Source organism: Taeniopygia guttata, chromosome 1A (genome assembly GCF_048771995.1).
Source record: "Taeniopygia guttata chromosome 1A, bTaeGut7.mat, whole genome shotgun sequence".
Taxonomy (NCBI): domain Eukaryota; kingdom Metazoa; phylum Chordata; class Aves; order Passeriformes; family Estrildidae; genus Taeniopygia; species Taeniopygia guttata.
In genome coordinates, this window is record NC_133025.1 from 43,166,911 (window position 1) to 43,184,995 (window position 18,085).

At 37.9% G+C, this 18,085-nt stretch overlaps 1 long non-coding RNA gene across 3 annotated transcripts in view; it reads right to left on the reverse strand.

Moving 5' to 3' along the window:
* The window catches only part of LOC115492399 (uncharacterized), a 126,586-nt gene that overhangs the window by 94,347 nt on the left and 14,154 nt on the right, over positions 1 to 18,085 (reverse strand). For all 3 annotated transcript variants that reach the window (XR_012053485.1, XR_012053486.1, XR_012053484.1), the window contains one exon: positions 1,905 to 1,991. This is a non-coding gene — a long non-coding RNA (uncharacterized lncRNA). The remainder of the gene's footprint in view (positions 1 to 1,904; positions 1,992 to 18,085) is intronic.

Consider the following 18,085-nt stretch of genomic DNA (forward strand, 5'->3'; position numbering starts at 1 on the left):
AGTGTGTAGAAGTAAAAGTATAAACTTTTCTAATGATCTGGCCCTTTCCCTTTGGAAAGATCCCTCTGGAAATGTTTTAACTTACAGAATACAGAGCAGCCTTTAAACTGGATGAAAATCGGAGGGAATGGAAAACTGGACCCCTCCCCATCTAGATTGCCCACATTACAACTACTATAAAGGCTTACATTTCCATTATTTATTTTCTGTAGATATATTCCTATATTCGAATGCATTCTAAAATCTTGCCCTAAGAAGTAAGATCTCATCCTTTTTTTCAAGAGGATACTGAAATGCTGACAGTGGCTACTACTTAGAATTTCTTACTGCAAAAATGTACATCTTTAACTACCATGGGTAGGATCCCTCTGTCCTTATGAATCTGTCTCACCAGGTGGAAGTTGGGTGTCCATTCTCACCAGCTGCATAGAGACTCAGTAACAGGGGAAGAAGTTCTGTGATTTAAATGGGGTAATTCCTCCTATCATAAAATACACTTCTAAAAGGAATGATATCTCTTGAGGGAAACTCAGCCTTTCTTTTAAAAAATATTTTTAAAGCAAATGTTACTGTGATTATTCTCATTAACTCTTGGATTCAAGTAATTCATGGATCCAAGTAAGAACATGAAAATGAATGCATTATTACCACATCTGAAAAAAAAAGTTCTGAAACTGTTAAGCTGCAACTACTTTCCTTTACAACAGAAACTTATAAGGGTTTCAGCTCATAAACTCATGGTACCTGATAGCTTTTGCATGTTATGTTTTACCATGTCACCTGGGTATTTCTAGTTTATTCTATCTATGTGTTCAGCATGAAAGAGCTGAAAGTCCCATCATGAGACTTTCCAAATTCATAAGCCTTTTTAGTCAGCTAGTTAGATTATTAGTCATGCACCTTCTGAAGCTATTAAACTTTCAGTTATTAGATTTTTAATACTGTCCATTAAGTGCTTCCTTCCTGAACACAAGTATTTTTACTATTCCAAGGCAAAAAATCCAGATCTCTTTAGAAAGTACATTGCTAATTGCAAGAAATTGACTGAGTGCCATGGACTTAGAGTTAGTACCTTATTTATTTTTCAGCAGCCACCACTTTGAGACACATAGCCTCATAACTTCATTCCCACCTCTAGTTTCTAATCACTATTTTTTCCCAACAAGTTGTTTCTCATCACTAATGTAAGTGATATGACTTTGCTGATATACTATTTCAATCTTCATCTAGTTTTATGCCATTGGAACTTGGACATCCCTCCATAAAAATTTGGAGACAAAAAAATTGCAAAATATGCCAGCTATATTAGGTATCTCAAGGTTATAGTAAAAGACTGACCACAAGAGAAGCCCATTCTGCTTGGTGCTATCCAGACTAACAGGGCATGCTTACATCTCCAGCAAGGCATGACTGTATTATATCAAGGTATATTTTACATAGGTGGCCTGCAGGCAGTTCAGCAGTGAAACAACAGAACTTGGCACAGACTGCAAAGCCTGACTGAAAAGCAAATTTGGAAAGTTAATCTGTGCTGAATTCTTTGCTGCTGAATCTATAGTGATAAGGGTATTTGACTGATGTTAGTAAATTTAAAGCTAATTTAAGTATTTCTATGTAAGATGGAGACATAATGTGATTGTTATATAAATATCTCTGTAGTAAGCCATGGTACTTTCTTGTAATTCTTAATTCTTGCCAGAATTAAAGGAGGGTAATGTCATAAGAAAACAGGGACACAGTGAAGACAGGTGGCTTCCTTAATTTCCTGCTGAAAATAGTATCCATCTACGGATACAACTGCCTGGCACGAACTACAGTGAATGGCTACAGAAACAGATCATTTCCAAATTTAGTCTCTACATATTTCAGAAGAAACATCTGTGGTTTAAGACAGCCCAACATACCTTATTTTCCTTTATCAGCACAGTGTCAGCTTCCTGTCAACTTCTTGTCAACTTCACTTCCCAAATTCACCCTCCCATTTCCTCACTCTGAAAAAAAAAAAAAAAAACAGCAACTCAAAAGTTAGCAAAAGCAAGGGTGTAAATAGTGCTAATGATGGATATTTATAGTCTTTTCAACTCACTTTAAGGGCTATGAAAGCCACATAGAAGAATTATTTCTCTAAAAGATCAACTTACTAATATTTTCTGTCCACTGTCAATTACAGCTCTCCTAACACACCTGCACTGCCGACTGCATAAGTCACTTAGAACATGACATTAGACCTTCAGCATCAGGAAGTGATGACATTAAGCAGCCACTGACCAATAGGGTGAAATATACACGGGAGGTCTGCTACACTGATGCTGTTATACAGTCCTCTGAATTTCTTGTTTCCAAACAACCTTCTGATACCTTTAACATCAGTATACAGTGGTCAGTTTTTTAGCTCAAGCTGGGAACTGATAAAGAAAACAAACATGACAGAATTGTAAATACACAATCAATTTAAAAATGTAACTTCTGAGGCTCCTTTGCTTCTTGCTTTTTAGTCAAGTCTTTTAGATTACTTAAAAAGTGATAACCAACTCTACAACTGGAATAGTAACACCTCAAACTTGAAAAACAAACCACTGAAAAGTAAAACTGAAATCAATTTTAAAGGACAGACTGAAAGGATCTTTTTCAACAGCAAGCTCACTAGCAGCTTGGAAGGAAAAGCAAGTAAAAGAGGACATAAAAATGTCCGAAATTCAGTGTTCTGATTTAACAGTAGGTTGACTACTTGTGCTGGTTACTTGGTTCTCAAAGGCAGGACAAACTCTTGGACAAGTCCCATATAGTGAAAACATGGTAATTAATGTCTAAACATGCAGTTCTAATGTTTAAGTCTAGAAACTAGATGCTAACTGTCCATACACAGGAACTCCATTCTGGGAGCTTATAGTCAGATACACACAGCAAAGTTCTTCATGGTCTGTTATGCAATCTGCTGTAGACTCCTCTGTACCACCACAGTAACTCAGTAAGGTGTCACAGAAGAAACTGCCTTATTCAGCCATTAAGTTTACAAATTTACTCCTACTGCCATAGCCCTAAATTCCACTGACTTTTGCTTGGAACTGGATTCAAATACCCTAAAAATCAGCTGCAATAAGGCTCAGTCACAAAAGCCGATGTGTTTAATTCCCTCTCTGAATTGCTGACATTATCTAACACCAGATGATCAAGTCGCATAATTTCAAAATAAATATAGGGTGCTTTTAGGTTATTTTATCATTTGAAGACCTCATTGGTAGTAGAAAGGAATAGAAGTAGGACAGAAGGTAATGATACTAGAATAACATTCCAAAACAATGAATTTACACCCAAATCCCAAAACTGCTCTCAATCTATGCTCTACCCATCTCAAATAGTGCTTAAGATTATCATGACCCAGGTGTAGGACCTTGCTCTTGCTGAACTCTATTAGATTCATATGGACCCACTTCTCAGGCCTATCCAGATCCCTCTGGACGGCATCCCTTCCCTCAAGCACTTCAGCTGCACCACAAAGCTCAATGTCACCAGCAAGCTTGCAATTGATCCCACTGTCTATGTGCCTGGAAAGGTGTTAAACAGCACCAGTCCCAATAATGATCCCTGAGGAACATCACTGGTCTCACTTGGACATTAAGCAGTTGACCACAAACTCTTCAAATGAGACCACTGAAAGGAGATACAAAAAAACCACAAAAGACATCTTCAAGAAGTAAAATTCAGTGCTTCAGAAACTAACCAGGGCACAGTGTGGCTGTTCAAATCCTGGAAACAGAGATGATCAACCAGTTACATCTTCTCCAAAAATATCCACTGTATCTAACAGTGTGAAGACTACTTTCCTAAGAAGCCCCAAAAACTTAATGCAGGAAGACAGGTTGAAACACTGAAAATTTTAAGCATGGATGAGTTTGACACTTTATTCTAGAACAATCATTAGACAACAAAGAACTCTTAACCAGAAAAAATAACAGACCGCAGAAATCTGTGTGCATTCCAGCTCTGCTTCCAGCTCCCCTGAGAACAAGGGAGAAAAAACTGGGGATGGTAAAACCATCCCCCCAAGCAACCTAAGCTCTCTTTTGGCCTTCTGTTATTAGAATAAAAGCAAACCTATTACAACCAACTTTAGGCAGCTATGGCACGGATTCTTAGAGCTGAAAGAGTTAGCTCCCTTTAAAATCTATGAAGAAAACAGGTATTTAACAAGTCATTTATCTGTTTTATTTTAGGCAGTGGCATAGGGATGAGGAAAATTGTGCTGCAAAATGAAAACAACAAGCCCTATAAATGTCTATTTCCTTCTACACACAATAAATGAAGTCCAGAGGAGGAATTGTCTGTGTTTAGTAAAATGAATCCCACCCACTAAGCCTGTGGCATACAGAAACTCCTCCCAGAGGCCTTTTGTTATAGCTGTTACAGTTTCCATAATTTACAGACTATCAGGCAACAACGGTGCCTTCATGATGATCTCTAGATGTGTAATGGAATCACAGACATTCAAAGCTCTTCCAAGGATTTCTAAGCCATCAGATTCTACTGTATGGACTGTATGGATCTGAGGAGTACACCTTACCATGTAAACTATCTACATGATAAACAGGAAAGAAATAGATCAGAGAAACTCTTTTTTCCTACATTGACTACGTAAACTCCCTCCCGTTGTAGAGACTTAGGACAAAACCTGAAAAACTGAAAACTGCAAGGAGATATGCTGAAATTTTTTTTAATTATATTAAGCTGCATTCTTGATCAGAAAAGCATAATACTAGCAACACAGAATCTGTGAAACATCATGAAAAATAATCTTTGGTTGAAGACCTACATTGTCTTCCTAATTCCATTTTTATAGCAGTAGTGAACATTGATGGATGAATTTGCTATCAATCCTCCTACCCAGAAGCAGGTATAGATGCCAAGGTGAGCATTCCTCATATTGTAAGCTAAGCTTCATAACAGACTAATAGCTGAAAATCCAGATTTATTTTTATTTCATTTTTTAAAATCTGCATGTTATAAAAAAGTCACTGTTTGGATAGGGCATGACATCACAATGCTCTTCTTTGTTTCTTCAAACAACTGGTACCCAGAGCAGATGGAACTGGCATATCTCAGACTCCAACAATTGGTACAAACCCCTTCTTTTACTTGAATAGGACCACAAAGGGCATAATAGTTGCAAAAATTACATTGTATACAAGTGGCTTTCACCATCAGAACCATTTCACCTGTAGAAAACCAGGCCTCTTATTAGACTTTGTTATAGAACAAAGTCTTGTCCATCCTACAGCATACAAAACCACTGCAATTATCAGTACAGCTTCACTATTTTATAGAAGGCTTTTGAGTACCATGTTCACTTTGCAGCTCCTCATCACAAGAAAGACACTGATGTGCTGGAGTGAATTCAAGGGAAGGCTACCAATATAACTGGGAGATGAAGCACACGATGCACACAGATGGAAGAATTGTGTTTGTCCAGTCTTTATAAGAGAAGAGTTAGAGGAGGCCTAATTGGGTAGGGACCTGAGCAAGCTCATCCTTTGAACCTGCTCTGTGCAAGCAGTTGCACTAGGTGGCCTTTCAGAGGCCCCTTCCAACATATGTAATTATATGATTCTATTAAATGAATGAGAAAGTGGTGAGAAGACTAAATATAGCCTTGAGGAAGCAGTTTCTACGCCTTTAATGCTCATTTCTACCAGTTCTTGAAGGGTGCTCAGTCAGTATTCGATACTCAGAAGTAGTCTCACCTAGTTGCCTGCCAAATAATGACATGTTAATATAGTTGGGTCTACATACAGACACTCAGACTGCCCACAAATCTCATCCCCTTCACAGCAAACAACGATACAGTTGCCCTAAGGACAAGGAACTATCTTATCTGCACAGACAACTGAATTAGCCAGGCACACAGCCTATCCACAAAGCAGTGAGGCTGCTCTTGAACGACCTCTTACATTTCAGCACTAACCAATGTTTTCCCTGCAAGAGAATCAGCTGTTTTCATGTGCCCCCAGATTCAGGAATAACAACGCCCTAACAAGTGCAGAATGAATAGTTAACACATTTGGCTTCAAGATGAATGCTGCACAGCATTACAGACACACTTACCAAGATCCTCTTACATGCTGTGTATATTTTGCCAATACAATCTGAAGCCATGAAGAAATATATTGCCAACAGAAGCAACCAAATGTAAATGCATTCTGCCAAAAGAACTTGCTAGCTGCACTATGCCAAAGGACTATTTGCCAGCTTGATCTCCTCATGCAGAAAAGGCCATGGATTGCCACTGTCTTTCAGACTCCGTCAGATTCCAGTATTAAATGGATGGATTAACATTTTGCAACCAACAAGGGGACACTAGTTATCTACATGACTGTTTTTAGTCACTAGTAAATACTAGCCTACACTAGTCAACATGTCAATTTACACCATCATCTGCACTGAACCTTGCAAAACACAAGGCTGCAAATATCTGGAGCTGCCTAAGCAGATACACCATAGATGTGGAATCATTTAAGAACACTGTGAGGTTTCATATGCTGCCACATATAAAACAGGGGCTTACTACTCCACCTTGTACACTCAGACAAGATCCTGAAGTACCTTTGCATGCTGTGCACTAGTACAGATGTCTCATACTAACAAAAATAGTAAGTTGTTGTTTATGGTTCACATTAGGATTTGAATTTTGCAGTCCCAACAATAAAACTACTTGCCAGATAACAAGGTGATGATGCAGGGTATTTGAAAGTTCTCTGAAAAAGAGTGTTTTATTCCTGTTTACTAACCCAATGAATAAGGAACTTTGTGGGGACAGACTTAGATGGATTCAACTTCTTACTAGGATTTGAAACTCTATCCAAAGAAAAAGAAATAGAATAATATAAGCATAATCTGGTTATGAACCTTAAAAAGGATTCAGACAAGGCATCTGATTTGCCATTTTCCCAAAACATTTATTGTTCTACATTTAACCTATCAGAAATATCTTGAGCTTCTTTTATCTTCAGGAGAAAACAAAAACATTTCAAAGTAGTTTAAATTTTTTAGTTAATTAAGAGGGACTTCATTAACAAGAAGGTCTGGGAGAGAAGACATAAATGCTGTCAAACTGACAAGTTAGCAAAAGGAAGCTACAGTTACCCTTGGAATCCTTCTTGTAGAAATTATAGCACATTGAAGAACAACGTGTAATAATTTTGACCACATCTTTTCTAACATTTTCATAGTGAGACATCTACTGATAAACAAACTAACAAAGCAAACATTCAGTCAAAGGCAACACTCTAACAGATATCTCCATTCTCTCAGCAGTGCATGAGAAAGATCCAGTACAGATGAAGGACTGATGTGTAAACAGATGAACCAAAACCATCAATAACAACACTCAAATACTGTGATGGTATATATAGATTAAAATATGGGATCTGTTGAAATAACAGAACAGTCAATGCCTAATGTAGCAATGGAATTAGTACACAGGAAAAAAATAAGCAGCTACACAATTATAGATCCCATTTCTTATGCCTATACTAGAATGCAAGAAAAAATGTAAAAATATTATGTCCACCAGAGATGTCGTAACGTCATAGAAAAGCTGACCTTGCAAATCCCATGAGCAAAATCATTCAGATGTTCTCTGTCAAGAACAGTATACAGCATTTACAATTAGCATTAATACAGATTAATAAGAACTACTAGTATCCTATAAAATTAATACCAGGCAGACATATTCAATAGAAAAATTATTCTGTCCAAATGAACTACAGTGAATGCCTCCCACTGCAATGAACTTCACTAAAATTTCTGTGGTCAGGATCTTAAACCCACAAAGGCTCTCACCTTCCCAAATTTGCTCTGATTTAAATCCCAACAGAAACTAAATCAAGCTGATCAATACCACCACATGGAAAAAAGATATGTGAAAACAACTGCTGACTTAGAAAAACTGCAGTCTGACACCTCTAAGATAGCAAGATGTCTCAGGAATCCATATTCATAATTTGGCAAAAGAAATTCTGCTCATTTTAGGAGAAAATCTAACTGATTATATTTTCACAATGCATAGGCTGAGGCTAAAAATTAGATGGATTTCTTAGAGCAGAAATCTTGTCAAAAACCAGGCTGAACCTCATGATTGCCTTCAAGCCAGTCAGTGTTTTGTGAGGAAACATGAGGTGCCCATCACCAAACTGCCCAGAAAGACCATTTACACACATTAAATTTCTGAAGGTAACAATATACTCTCTGTAGTCATAACTCCTGGAAAATCTATTCTCTATTTCAAAGGGATAATTCAAACTTCATCAGGAACTGTACCAAAAACCAATTGCCTTCTGCAAGTCTTAGTTCTTTGAAAGGATTCAGCAGAAGAAAACAGACTTTTAGTTTCTCTCCAAGTTTCAAGCTCTAACAAACTAGGATTTTAAAGTAAGTTTTATATTCCTATGATTCAGTATCTGTTCAAACTATTAGGCAAACACTTGCAAAGGTCCAAAGCAATTAGCAGCTATATTTATGCAAATATTATACTTAAAATGTAAATTGAATCATGCTTATTATCTAAAGCCTTTCAGCAACTCTCTTTAACCACCTCATTTTACAAGTTAGAGAGAATTTTGCTGTTGACTCCCACAGTTATAGGGTTGGCCAATCCTGACATGTGTTGAGACATCCACCTATTAAAGATCTGTTACAGAAGCACACATAGTAACGCTTGCATGTCCACTGAAATAATTTTCCTTTAAAAAGCAGTTACCACACAGTCATGTGGAGCAGATAAAAATACTACCAAAGTAATTACAATGTAGACCGTCTCTGACTCTTCAAATCTTTGAACTTTGGTGTAGTTCTGGTTGAAAAAATGTCACTATTCAAGTTCTGTCCTGTTTAGATCGCGAGAGATGGATATTCACCCCACCTACTTAGTCTTCTCACCTTAATACTGTTGTCAGGAAGTATTTCTGACATCCACCTACTCCAGAAAGAATCTGGTCTACAGCTTTTTTAAATCCCAGTACTCTGAAAGACATATTCAGATAACTGTTATAGACATCATTTTGTAATACCTGCTCTTCATAGTAATAATATGCCTATGCCGCCCCCACAACAGGTCAGTTCTGAAAATCACCACTCTAGCCACTATTTCTCAGCTTTCAAAATAAGTGCTAAGATGAAGCATCAGCCATGTCTAGCTAGAGGCTAGCTGGGTAACACATGAATTCAGCTAAAATTCAGCTATTTTCATTTATAGAACTTTTTTTGTTTATTGAGCTTATTGCTTTAAAACAGAGAGTATAGTAACCTATAACTTTTATTTTGGCTACAGGAAGCAGTTTTCCCATTATGGCCTTAATAAAGTCCAAATAGGAAATACAGGCTGGGTGGGAGAAGCCCATTTTAGTATTTTTGCCAAGTATTTTAGGGAATACTTGGGGTTAATGTTACTTTAAAGCTCCACTTCCTGTGAAATACTAGAGCCCAGATCAAGTAGGTGCAGGTTAAGATAAGATTAAATGGTATTCCTTCCGCAACTAATGTCATATTCCTCCAACATGTTTTCTGGCCTGAGGGTGAGAGCATTGTTGTGGCTTGGGAAAATCTTGGTGGATGTTTCCTTGTTGAATAGTACATTCAGAATCTAAATCCTGAGCATTCTCTTGAGTAGACAGCTCTTTTTCTATGGATCTTGATGATCACAGCTAAGATTATCTTTTGGGTAATTACCTCTTTTAATGCTTTTATTCTTAATTAGAAGCATTTCTAGGATAGCATTGGCATTATCACTTCTCACTTAGGCTTCTGGTGACTGAGCCAGGCTGAGGGTTAATGCTGGTTTAATTAATATTTTGTGCGCTATTGCGTGAGTGTAGACTTAAAGCTTGCTTAGTCTCCACAGACTTACCCTCCTATTTTAAGTTTTTCAGGGAACAGAATGCCATAATACATATCTGAACTGCTGTCAACTAAAGGCCTGTTTAGGCCTCAAGACATCAAATTCAGAATGACAAAATTTGACCATCTGAACAGCCTGACTGGATTTGTGAGAATTGCATTTTTTTCAGAAGGAGTGTCTGAGACTGCCTTTTCTTCCAGCATGAAGTATTTCAGCTGGAAGAACCTGTTTCTACCAAAGCATAATTTCTATGTCTGAGAACTACTTCAATTTTTTCTACTGTTAAAATGAGTATTTATGTAAAGTTCACTGAAATTTCATACGTTAAATAAAAAAACTATAAAGACATTTGAGAAGCTGATCTTCTCAAAATATAAGTAAGCTTGAAATATTATTCAAATCATACAGAAAGCCTTTTAAAATTACATTCTGAACATAGCAGTGCTTCTTCAGTTTTGCTGTGTAAAGATGAACAATATTATTAACACCTGTTCATGCCTTGTAGCATAGCATTTGAAACTGGCAGCACTCGCCTCTCTAAAAAGCCAAGGTCTATTTTGCTTTTTGAATAAAACACTTTGCAAAAACTTTAAAAGTTTGGATCGTCTACTAACATAAGTTTTCACAGTAAAGGATGAAATATTCTTACTGTAGTATAATTACAGTCTCTGTAATTAAGGTGTGACTCTGGTGTAGTCTTAGATTACAATCACTATTGCTTTTTCATACAGGCATAAATATATGCCTAAACACTAAAACTTTGAAATCTGATTTTGCTGTCATTGGTTGGTAGATCACAGTTAATGTACCGGAAGACAGAACACTCAGAACCTAAGGCTCTTTTAGAACTGCCTGCAGAATCAAACATAACTTTGCAATATCAGTCCAGTTCCTTTGACTTCACTATGATCATTCCCACTCATCATGTGGTTCTTCTTCCTGTAATTTAAATATCCAGGAATCCTCTTTCCAAAAGTCCACTGGGCACACAGAGCATTCTTTTGTGGTGGCAGCATTGACGGCATAAAAAGAATATCTGGGAAAATGGCACTGATTTTTGATTTTTCACTATGATCAACTGTTGGAAACAGCCTAATACCAACCAGTAACAGTGGTGTGCACTAAAAGTAATTTCTTGTAACTATAAAACATCATTTTATTCATTAATTCTATTCTGTACCTTTCTGTATTAAAAACTTGAAAGGCAACAGCTGCTGGTATACAAGCTGCTGTACAGAGTATACTAAATAATTTGTAGAATCACTTCTTGCTCTGAAAAACCTAAGCATCTTTACTTCCATCCTTAACAGAGTTTTATTCTGGTTGCCACATTTCTCCTACCCTCAATAATTTCCATATGTTATTCTACTTTTTCTCAGTGCTATTAACAACCATTTTCTGACAACTTCTTGAAACTCCTTGCAATTTTAACTTTAAAGGCCCTTGACACTGTCTCTGTTTAATATCCTCACAGACAAACTGACAATGTATGGGTTATATCAGTGGATAGTGAGGTGGATTGAAAACAAGAATGGCCAGGCTGGCAGGGTGGCATGAAGTCCAGCTGCAGGCAAGACACTGGTGGTGCACCCCAGGGATCAGTACTGGGGCCAGTACTTTCTAATACTCTCATTAATGACTTGTGTGAAGGGACAAGACTGCATCCTCAGCAAGTTCACAAATAACACAAAACTGGATAGAGTGGCTAATACATCACACAGGCACACTGCCTTCCAGAAAAACCTTGACAGGAAGGAGAAATGAGAAAAAACTTATGAGGTTCAACAAAGGGAAATGCAAATTCTCGCACCTGGGCTTTAATAATCCCAGGCTCCATCTAGGCTGACTGACTGGAAAGCAGCTCTGCAGAGGAGGATCTTGGGTGTACAGCCCAGAGAAGAAGAGGCACGGGTGGATCCTGTCTACATGTATAAAAACTGCATAGGAGTAAACAAAAAAGAGGGAACCAGATTCTGGTAGTGCCCAGCATCAGGGTAAGAGGCAATGGCTGCATGTTAAAACACATAAAATTCTATGTGGACACAAACCCATTCTTTTTACTCTGTGTGAGTGAGTATGACTGATCAAATCATGGACCTGGTTGCCACGAGATGGTCTGAAGACTGAATCCTTTGACATATTCAAAAATAGCTGGATGCAGCCCTAAGCAACCTGCCCCAGCTGACCCTGCTTGAGCAAGGATTGAACTAGATGATCCCCAGAGGTTCCTTCCAACCTCAACTACTCTGTGAATTCTAAAAGAGAGATATTGCTAACATTTTTGCTACCATATTTTCTTATAAAAGCCACATGGAAACAGGACCGAAAAGGATCAATTAAACCTCCAGGTTGTTATCATCTCAATGTCAAAATGTTGTTTTCTTACACCCACCAGTCCTAAGGGAAGACTTCCACCCTCACACCCCATAATTTAAGGTTGGGTGACTATAAAAACCTTACCGTAAATGATTTTAGCCACATGTTCTTATCCCCACATTGTTTTTCAGTCTAACTATAATTTCTCCTCCCACAGGTTTATAGAGGTGCAGGCTTATTTAGCTTTTATGGACTCTTACAAGATGCTGTCCATTCCTGTGATCAACCTCACAGCCTTTCCTAGCACATGCTCCAGTGTTAATTCATCCTTTATGAATACAGAAGAGTAGAATAGTACACATTATTCCTCACAAATTATACTAATGCCTTCCTCTCTGTTCTGTTGTAAATAATTTCCTCACTCTTTGTGCATAATTGCACATAATATATCCTTTATTTACTCACCAAACTAAATTGGAGAAATTAATACACTAGAAGACTCAGGTGCTTACTTGCACTGTGCTTACAGTCCATTCTAGTGGGACTAAAAGATGGGAGGCTCCTTTCTGCATCCTCATCACAATCATAGGCCTAGGTCCTCCTCACTGCAGCCATTTCATTCAGCTCTTCCTTCCAGGCATTAATAAATTTCAGTCTGTTTATTACAGTTGTATTTCCACCCATGCACATTGTCTGAGGCAGCAGACTGCTTTTGTCAAAAAATCTTCAGCAGTCCCTGTAAGATGACCTGAGAAGCAAGATGATCTCAGCCCTAAGAGGATCTAATTCAAGTTAGGCCAGCACATATCAAACCACCAGAGAGTAGGTAAGTTTGGCTTTTTGAAACAAACAGGAAACCTGCATTCTAAATCATGCCTATGAAAAAATATTTTAAACTTGTTCTCTGTGTCTCATTCTCTCTCTCTAAAAAAAAAAAATTTAACAAAAAGTAAGGTGTGGGTTAAACTTTTCAAGAGTAGAAGAACTACAGGGTCATCAGTCATTTATGAAAATGAGACTTCAGGGCTTTAAAATTTACATTCATGTAAGTTTCTAAATTAGAGAAGACACTGAAGCAGTAGAGCTGGCCATTTGAAAGCCCAAAAATAGCCATTAGCAAAGCAAATATAACTCCAAAGAGATGTAATCTATTTAGAAGTACTTTGGAAGGTAGAAGGTGATGGAAAGAGAGGAAAATCTAATGTAGAAACCACTTATAACTTATGATGTAAATGAAATATGATCCCATGGCATCTCAAAGCTTGGGTTATATTTGTCCATGAGATACCAGCTCCTGGTCTTCTATACAGAGTTAGGACAGCATTATAATACTACTTTATTTTGCCTACACTCCCTAAAATTTTGAAGGGAAGTGAGGTAAGAGTTATAACACAAAATGTGAGAAATTGCCCTTTTATACTGAGCAATCTGCTGTTTGGCGCTCTTTAGTCCTCTTTGCAATTATATTGTTTTCAAGAAGACTTTGTTTCTGTCCTGACATTTATCATGTCACTACAGTCATTAATATGCAAAAGCCTTTTTTCAAATCCCATTTCAACTACCATTCCTCCTATCTTCTATTCCTTGGAGCAAATATATGATGTGAAGAATGGTGGAAGGTGATATTTTTTCTTTGAATATAATAAAGGCTACAGAACTAAAATAGGATGAAAAAAAATTCCCATTTTCTGTCTTTTGTAACCACAATTCTACCTTCTACTTAGAGTAATTGTGCATGTTCACAGAAAGGAACCAAATGGTGATCCAATATTAGGTAAACTTACTGTAGCTAAAATTAGAGAGTAAATATCAGTTCACTGAGAACTGAGAGTAAATATCAGTTCACTGAGAACTTACCCTCAATTCATTAGCATGAATTATGAATGTTATCCTCAGTATCTCAATATATATACACTGCTACATGTTCTTCTAATTATCAGCAAAATGGATTTGCCTCCTTTCTCATTATGGTTCTATGATTGTACTCCGTCTGAATACAGTTACTCTAAAGAAAGAGATGCTTACCCTTTGGTAGAGGTTATATTTTTAGAGTGTCAGTTATAAAGATATACTAAAGCTGTAGCTCCCTTTTACTGGATAATAAACATAGCTCAACAGCTGAAAAGATATATTTACAATCTTCCCCCAGAATCCTCCCAACCCCTTAGTGCTAAGAAAAACAAGTGGGCCACTGCAGCATGTCCCAGAACTATTTTGGTGTTGGGGAAAGTGCAAGTTCCAAAGCAGTGTGGAAAAATGCCCTGCCAGCTGCTCCCCTCTCATTCCAACACAGGCTTAACAGCCTTCCCTGGTCAACTGCTAGATAAAAGCACTTTCAGATAACTTGCTTCTACATCATTAGTGCCACATCCATAGAGATTTTTAGGTGTCTAAAGGCTTAAAGGTTCAAATGAATTGCTGGACACTAATCAAGTATCATACCTCAGCTGACCTAGAGTAAATGGCTGTGTAATTGGCTGTGGCATTTTTTCAATAAAAAAATGCAATGCAACTCCCAGCAGCTCAGCTCCCTTCACTTGGGAACACACTCACTCACGTTACTTTGTCTGCCACAGACTAAGGGAAGAGAGCACGGATGCCTACTGCAGCCCAGAAACGTGTTACCTCAGCTGGCTCTGCTCCGAGTAGCATTTGTGTTTATAAATATAAATCTAAATCTGCTTTCAAAGCTCTGGCACCTGAGAGTCATTGATGCTTTAGCTCTCAGCAGTGATGTTAGCCACGTGCCAGGCATTCCAGCCCACTGCACGCCCAGAGCTTGGCTTAGCTGAGCCTTTCCCATCTCAGGCCTGCTGACCACAAGCCTGGCCTGTGTTCTCCAGAGCATGGCATCCTAAGGGAGGAAGCAAGCAGCTACTCAGCCGAGAGGATTCAAACACAGATTCTTACCTTGTTCTTGGGGGCATGAGGGCATTGGTCTTGTTTTATAATGGAGCTCATGTTTCTAAAGAAAAGTTTAAAAATGTGAACTCACCTCCAGTGAGTCAAAACCTTTGAGGAGCAAGCAAGTATCACATGCACGGGAATTTTTTCTAGATCACGTGAGCTCCTGGATTCATATATATGGCATTAATGACAGTAATAAGTGCCATAATGACAATAATATGATGTGGCAAAGCATGCTGAAACTGATTCAGTCTGGAGAAGAAAAATGCAAAGTAGTTGAATGGTCTATATGAACTGCACATAAACACAGTTTCTGAGTCAAGCTGGGCCCAAAAGCCAGACAGATGTGGGCTGGCTGCTAATGCTGCTACATTAGTGCTTCCCTGTCAAGAAGGCAGGTGTGACTTCAAACAAGTAGTCGTAATATGTAGCATCACCTCTTCCATTTTGGCTGTTGTGTTTCTTCAAATTTAAGCTTTTCATTAGTATTAGAATACTTCTTTCTTCAGAATGAGTTTCAGGCTGCTGCTAAGTTGCAGTCAAAGGCAGAACTGAAGCCAACTTACACCAAAACTCAATAGCTATAACCAAAGTAGCTCTGCAAAGGCTTCATCTACCACACAATACCAGCATATGGCCCAGATTTGTACAGCTGGAGCCACTATTGTATTTTCAGTGTTGTTGTCTAGGTTAGCTAAGTCAACATGTGAGCATTGCTATCCCACCTGTAACTGCAATGTAGATACAGGGAGTTATCATTAGAGCTCTGAACTCATATAGACAACAAAATTGGCAATTTGACTTCAGAATTATTTGAGACACTAATATTTTCCTAGTAGGCCAGGTTTTATTAGAAGCTATGGATCACAACTGGAAGGACATCGCAATACAGTAAGGTGCCATGAAAAAGCTGAGAAGCATCCCAGGAATTACATCCATCTCAGTGCAAACTGTGCCAAACTTCCAAAATATCCTGTAGTCTGCTATTTCAAAACGAAGCTGGCTATACGCTATACCACATTTCGATTGCCTAACTTAATGCTCTTATGAACTCAGATTACACTAATATTTAAGGGGAGAAAGTTAAGCTGTGAGAAACTCCTATTAGTCTGCCAAGACTAATAATTTCCCCTTTATACTTTTTTCAAAAGCAATATAGTACAGTATAGCAACATGAAACTCTACTTTGCAGTATAGGTATATATTAAAGGTCAACTATATTTCTCAGGCTTGCAGACCCACTGAGAAACTGTTTTGAAAAAAAATACTCTGGTGATCCAAGCATCCAGGAAAGAATCAAGATTAACAAAATACTAAAATTTAAAAATGCCTCAGAATTTCTGGGAATTTTATTCTCTACTAATGCTTTTATAAGCAATAATCAAGAGGCCATGTTGCAGATAGACAGGGATGAAGCTATGAAATAGCACAGCCTATCACTTAACTCTGAGCACCATTGGAAATCTTACTGCCTTCATATCACCTTTCATATATTCACATCTAGTATAATACAAATTTGTTTAAAATATATTCAGATTCTTATTGAGGGCTTTGGTTTCTGTCTGCCAGTAAGTAAATTCTATCTTCAGTTTCCAGCTCAGGATTCAATGCTGGGAGCTTCTGCTACAACTTCCATCTGCAGAACCTCTTGTGTGGGCAGCTCCACAAGAAACTCTTCAAGGCAGACTGCAGCTCAGAAGACATTGATGGCTGTGTTTGCATAATGTACTGACAGTAGATATAAACACTGAGTATGTTTTACATATCATTTCAGAGGATATGAACTATAGGCATCCAGAAGATGGGACAGAAATTCCACAGAGGAAAATCCAGAGTCACTGCTGTTACCTCACCTTTACAACAATGGTAGCTATGAAACATGCCACCACACAAATTCTGGATTAAAAAACTTTTTTTTTTTTTTAATAGAGGGGAGATTTAAATTTAATTGCACACAAACATTTAAAAAAACCAAGAAACAAGCATCTTTCTAAAATACAGTTGCAAAATGTTTGCTGCTGGTTGCAGAAAGGACTATCTTTTAAAGTTAAAAAGTGAGAAACAACATGTATCATGCACTAACACATCTGTGGCTGATACAGAATTAAAAAAATAAAAAGATAGATGACACACAAAAACTAAGGAGCCTTTTCTGTGGGTGACTGTCAATGGAAAGCTCAACTTGACTGTCACAAAGAAGAAGCTGTCAGCAAACTCATCACTGCTCATGGCCAGAGGGCTGACTAGCACTGTTCAAACAATGAGTGGGACCAACATGAGAAAGGAAATGGAACCCAAAACGTGCTGTTTGATCCCATCCCATTCGTGGTTCCTCCCAGTAACATTGTTCTGCAGCCTAGCCAGAAGCCATATCCACATATGCAGTGCTTTTAATCACCCAATTCCTATTGATTTCAATGGGAATCAGGCTCCTAAATGCCTTTGTCAGTCTCAGCTTTACTGGTGTTGCCCTCCAACAGCAGTGAGAAGCTTTTACACTACCCTATTGCTGTTCCAATACCTTTCCAGGAGAAAGGAGGAAAAATACATGCATATCTTAGGCATCATTCATGTCCATTTTGTAAGGATAACCACACAGCCAGCACAAAAAGATACATCAGGAAGCATATCATTATGTATGCCTTTTAACAGTAAGTGACAGCAGTGGCTGGATACCACTATATTAGCATACCTCTTTCAGAAACTCTGAAAGCATAGTCAAATATTAAGGAAATTCCTAATCGCCTCTTACTTTCACACATCTTTGAAAATTTGATTTAAGACTACGCAGTTGTGTTATATTTAACAGCTAATTTACATGTAAAATGTATTTGGGCATAGTTATCCTGACTGTCAAGTAGCTTCATTGCACCAGTTTATAATACCACAAGGAAATGTGTATTTAAGGGGTGACTCTCTTTAGAGTTACATTCTGTTAGTGTTCTATCCCCCTTATGAGAGTTAATTGAAGAA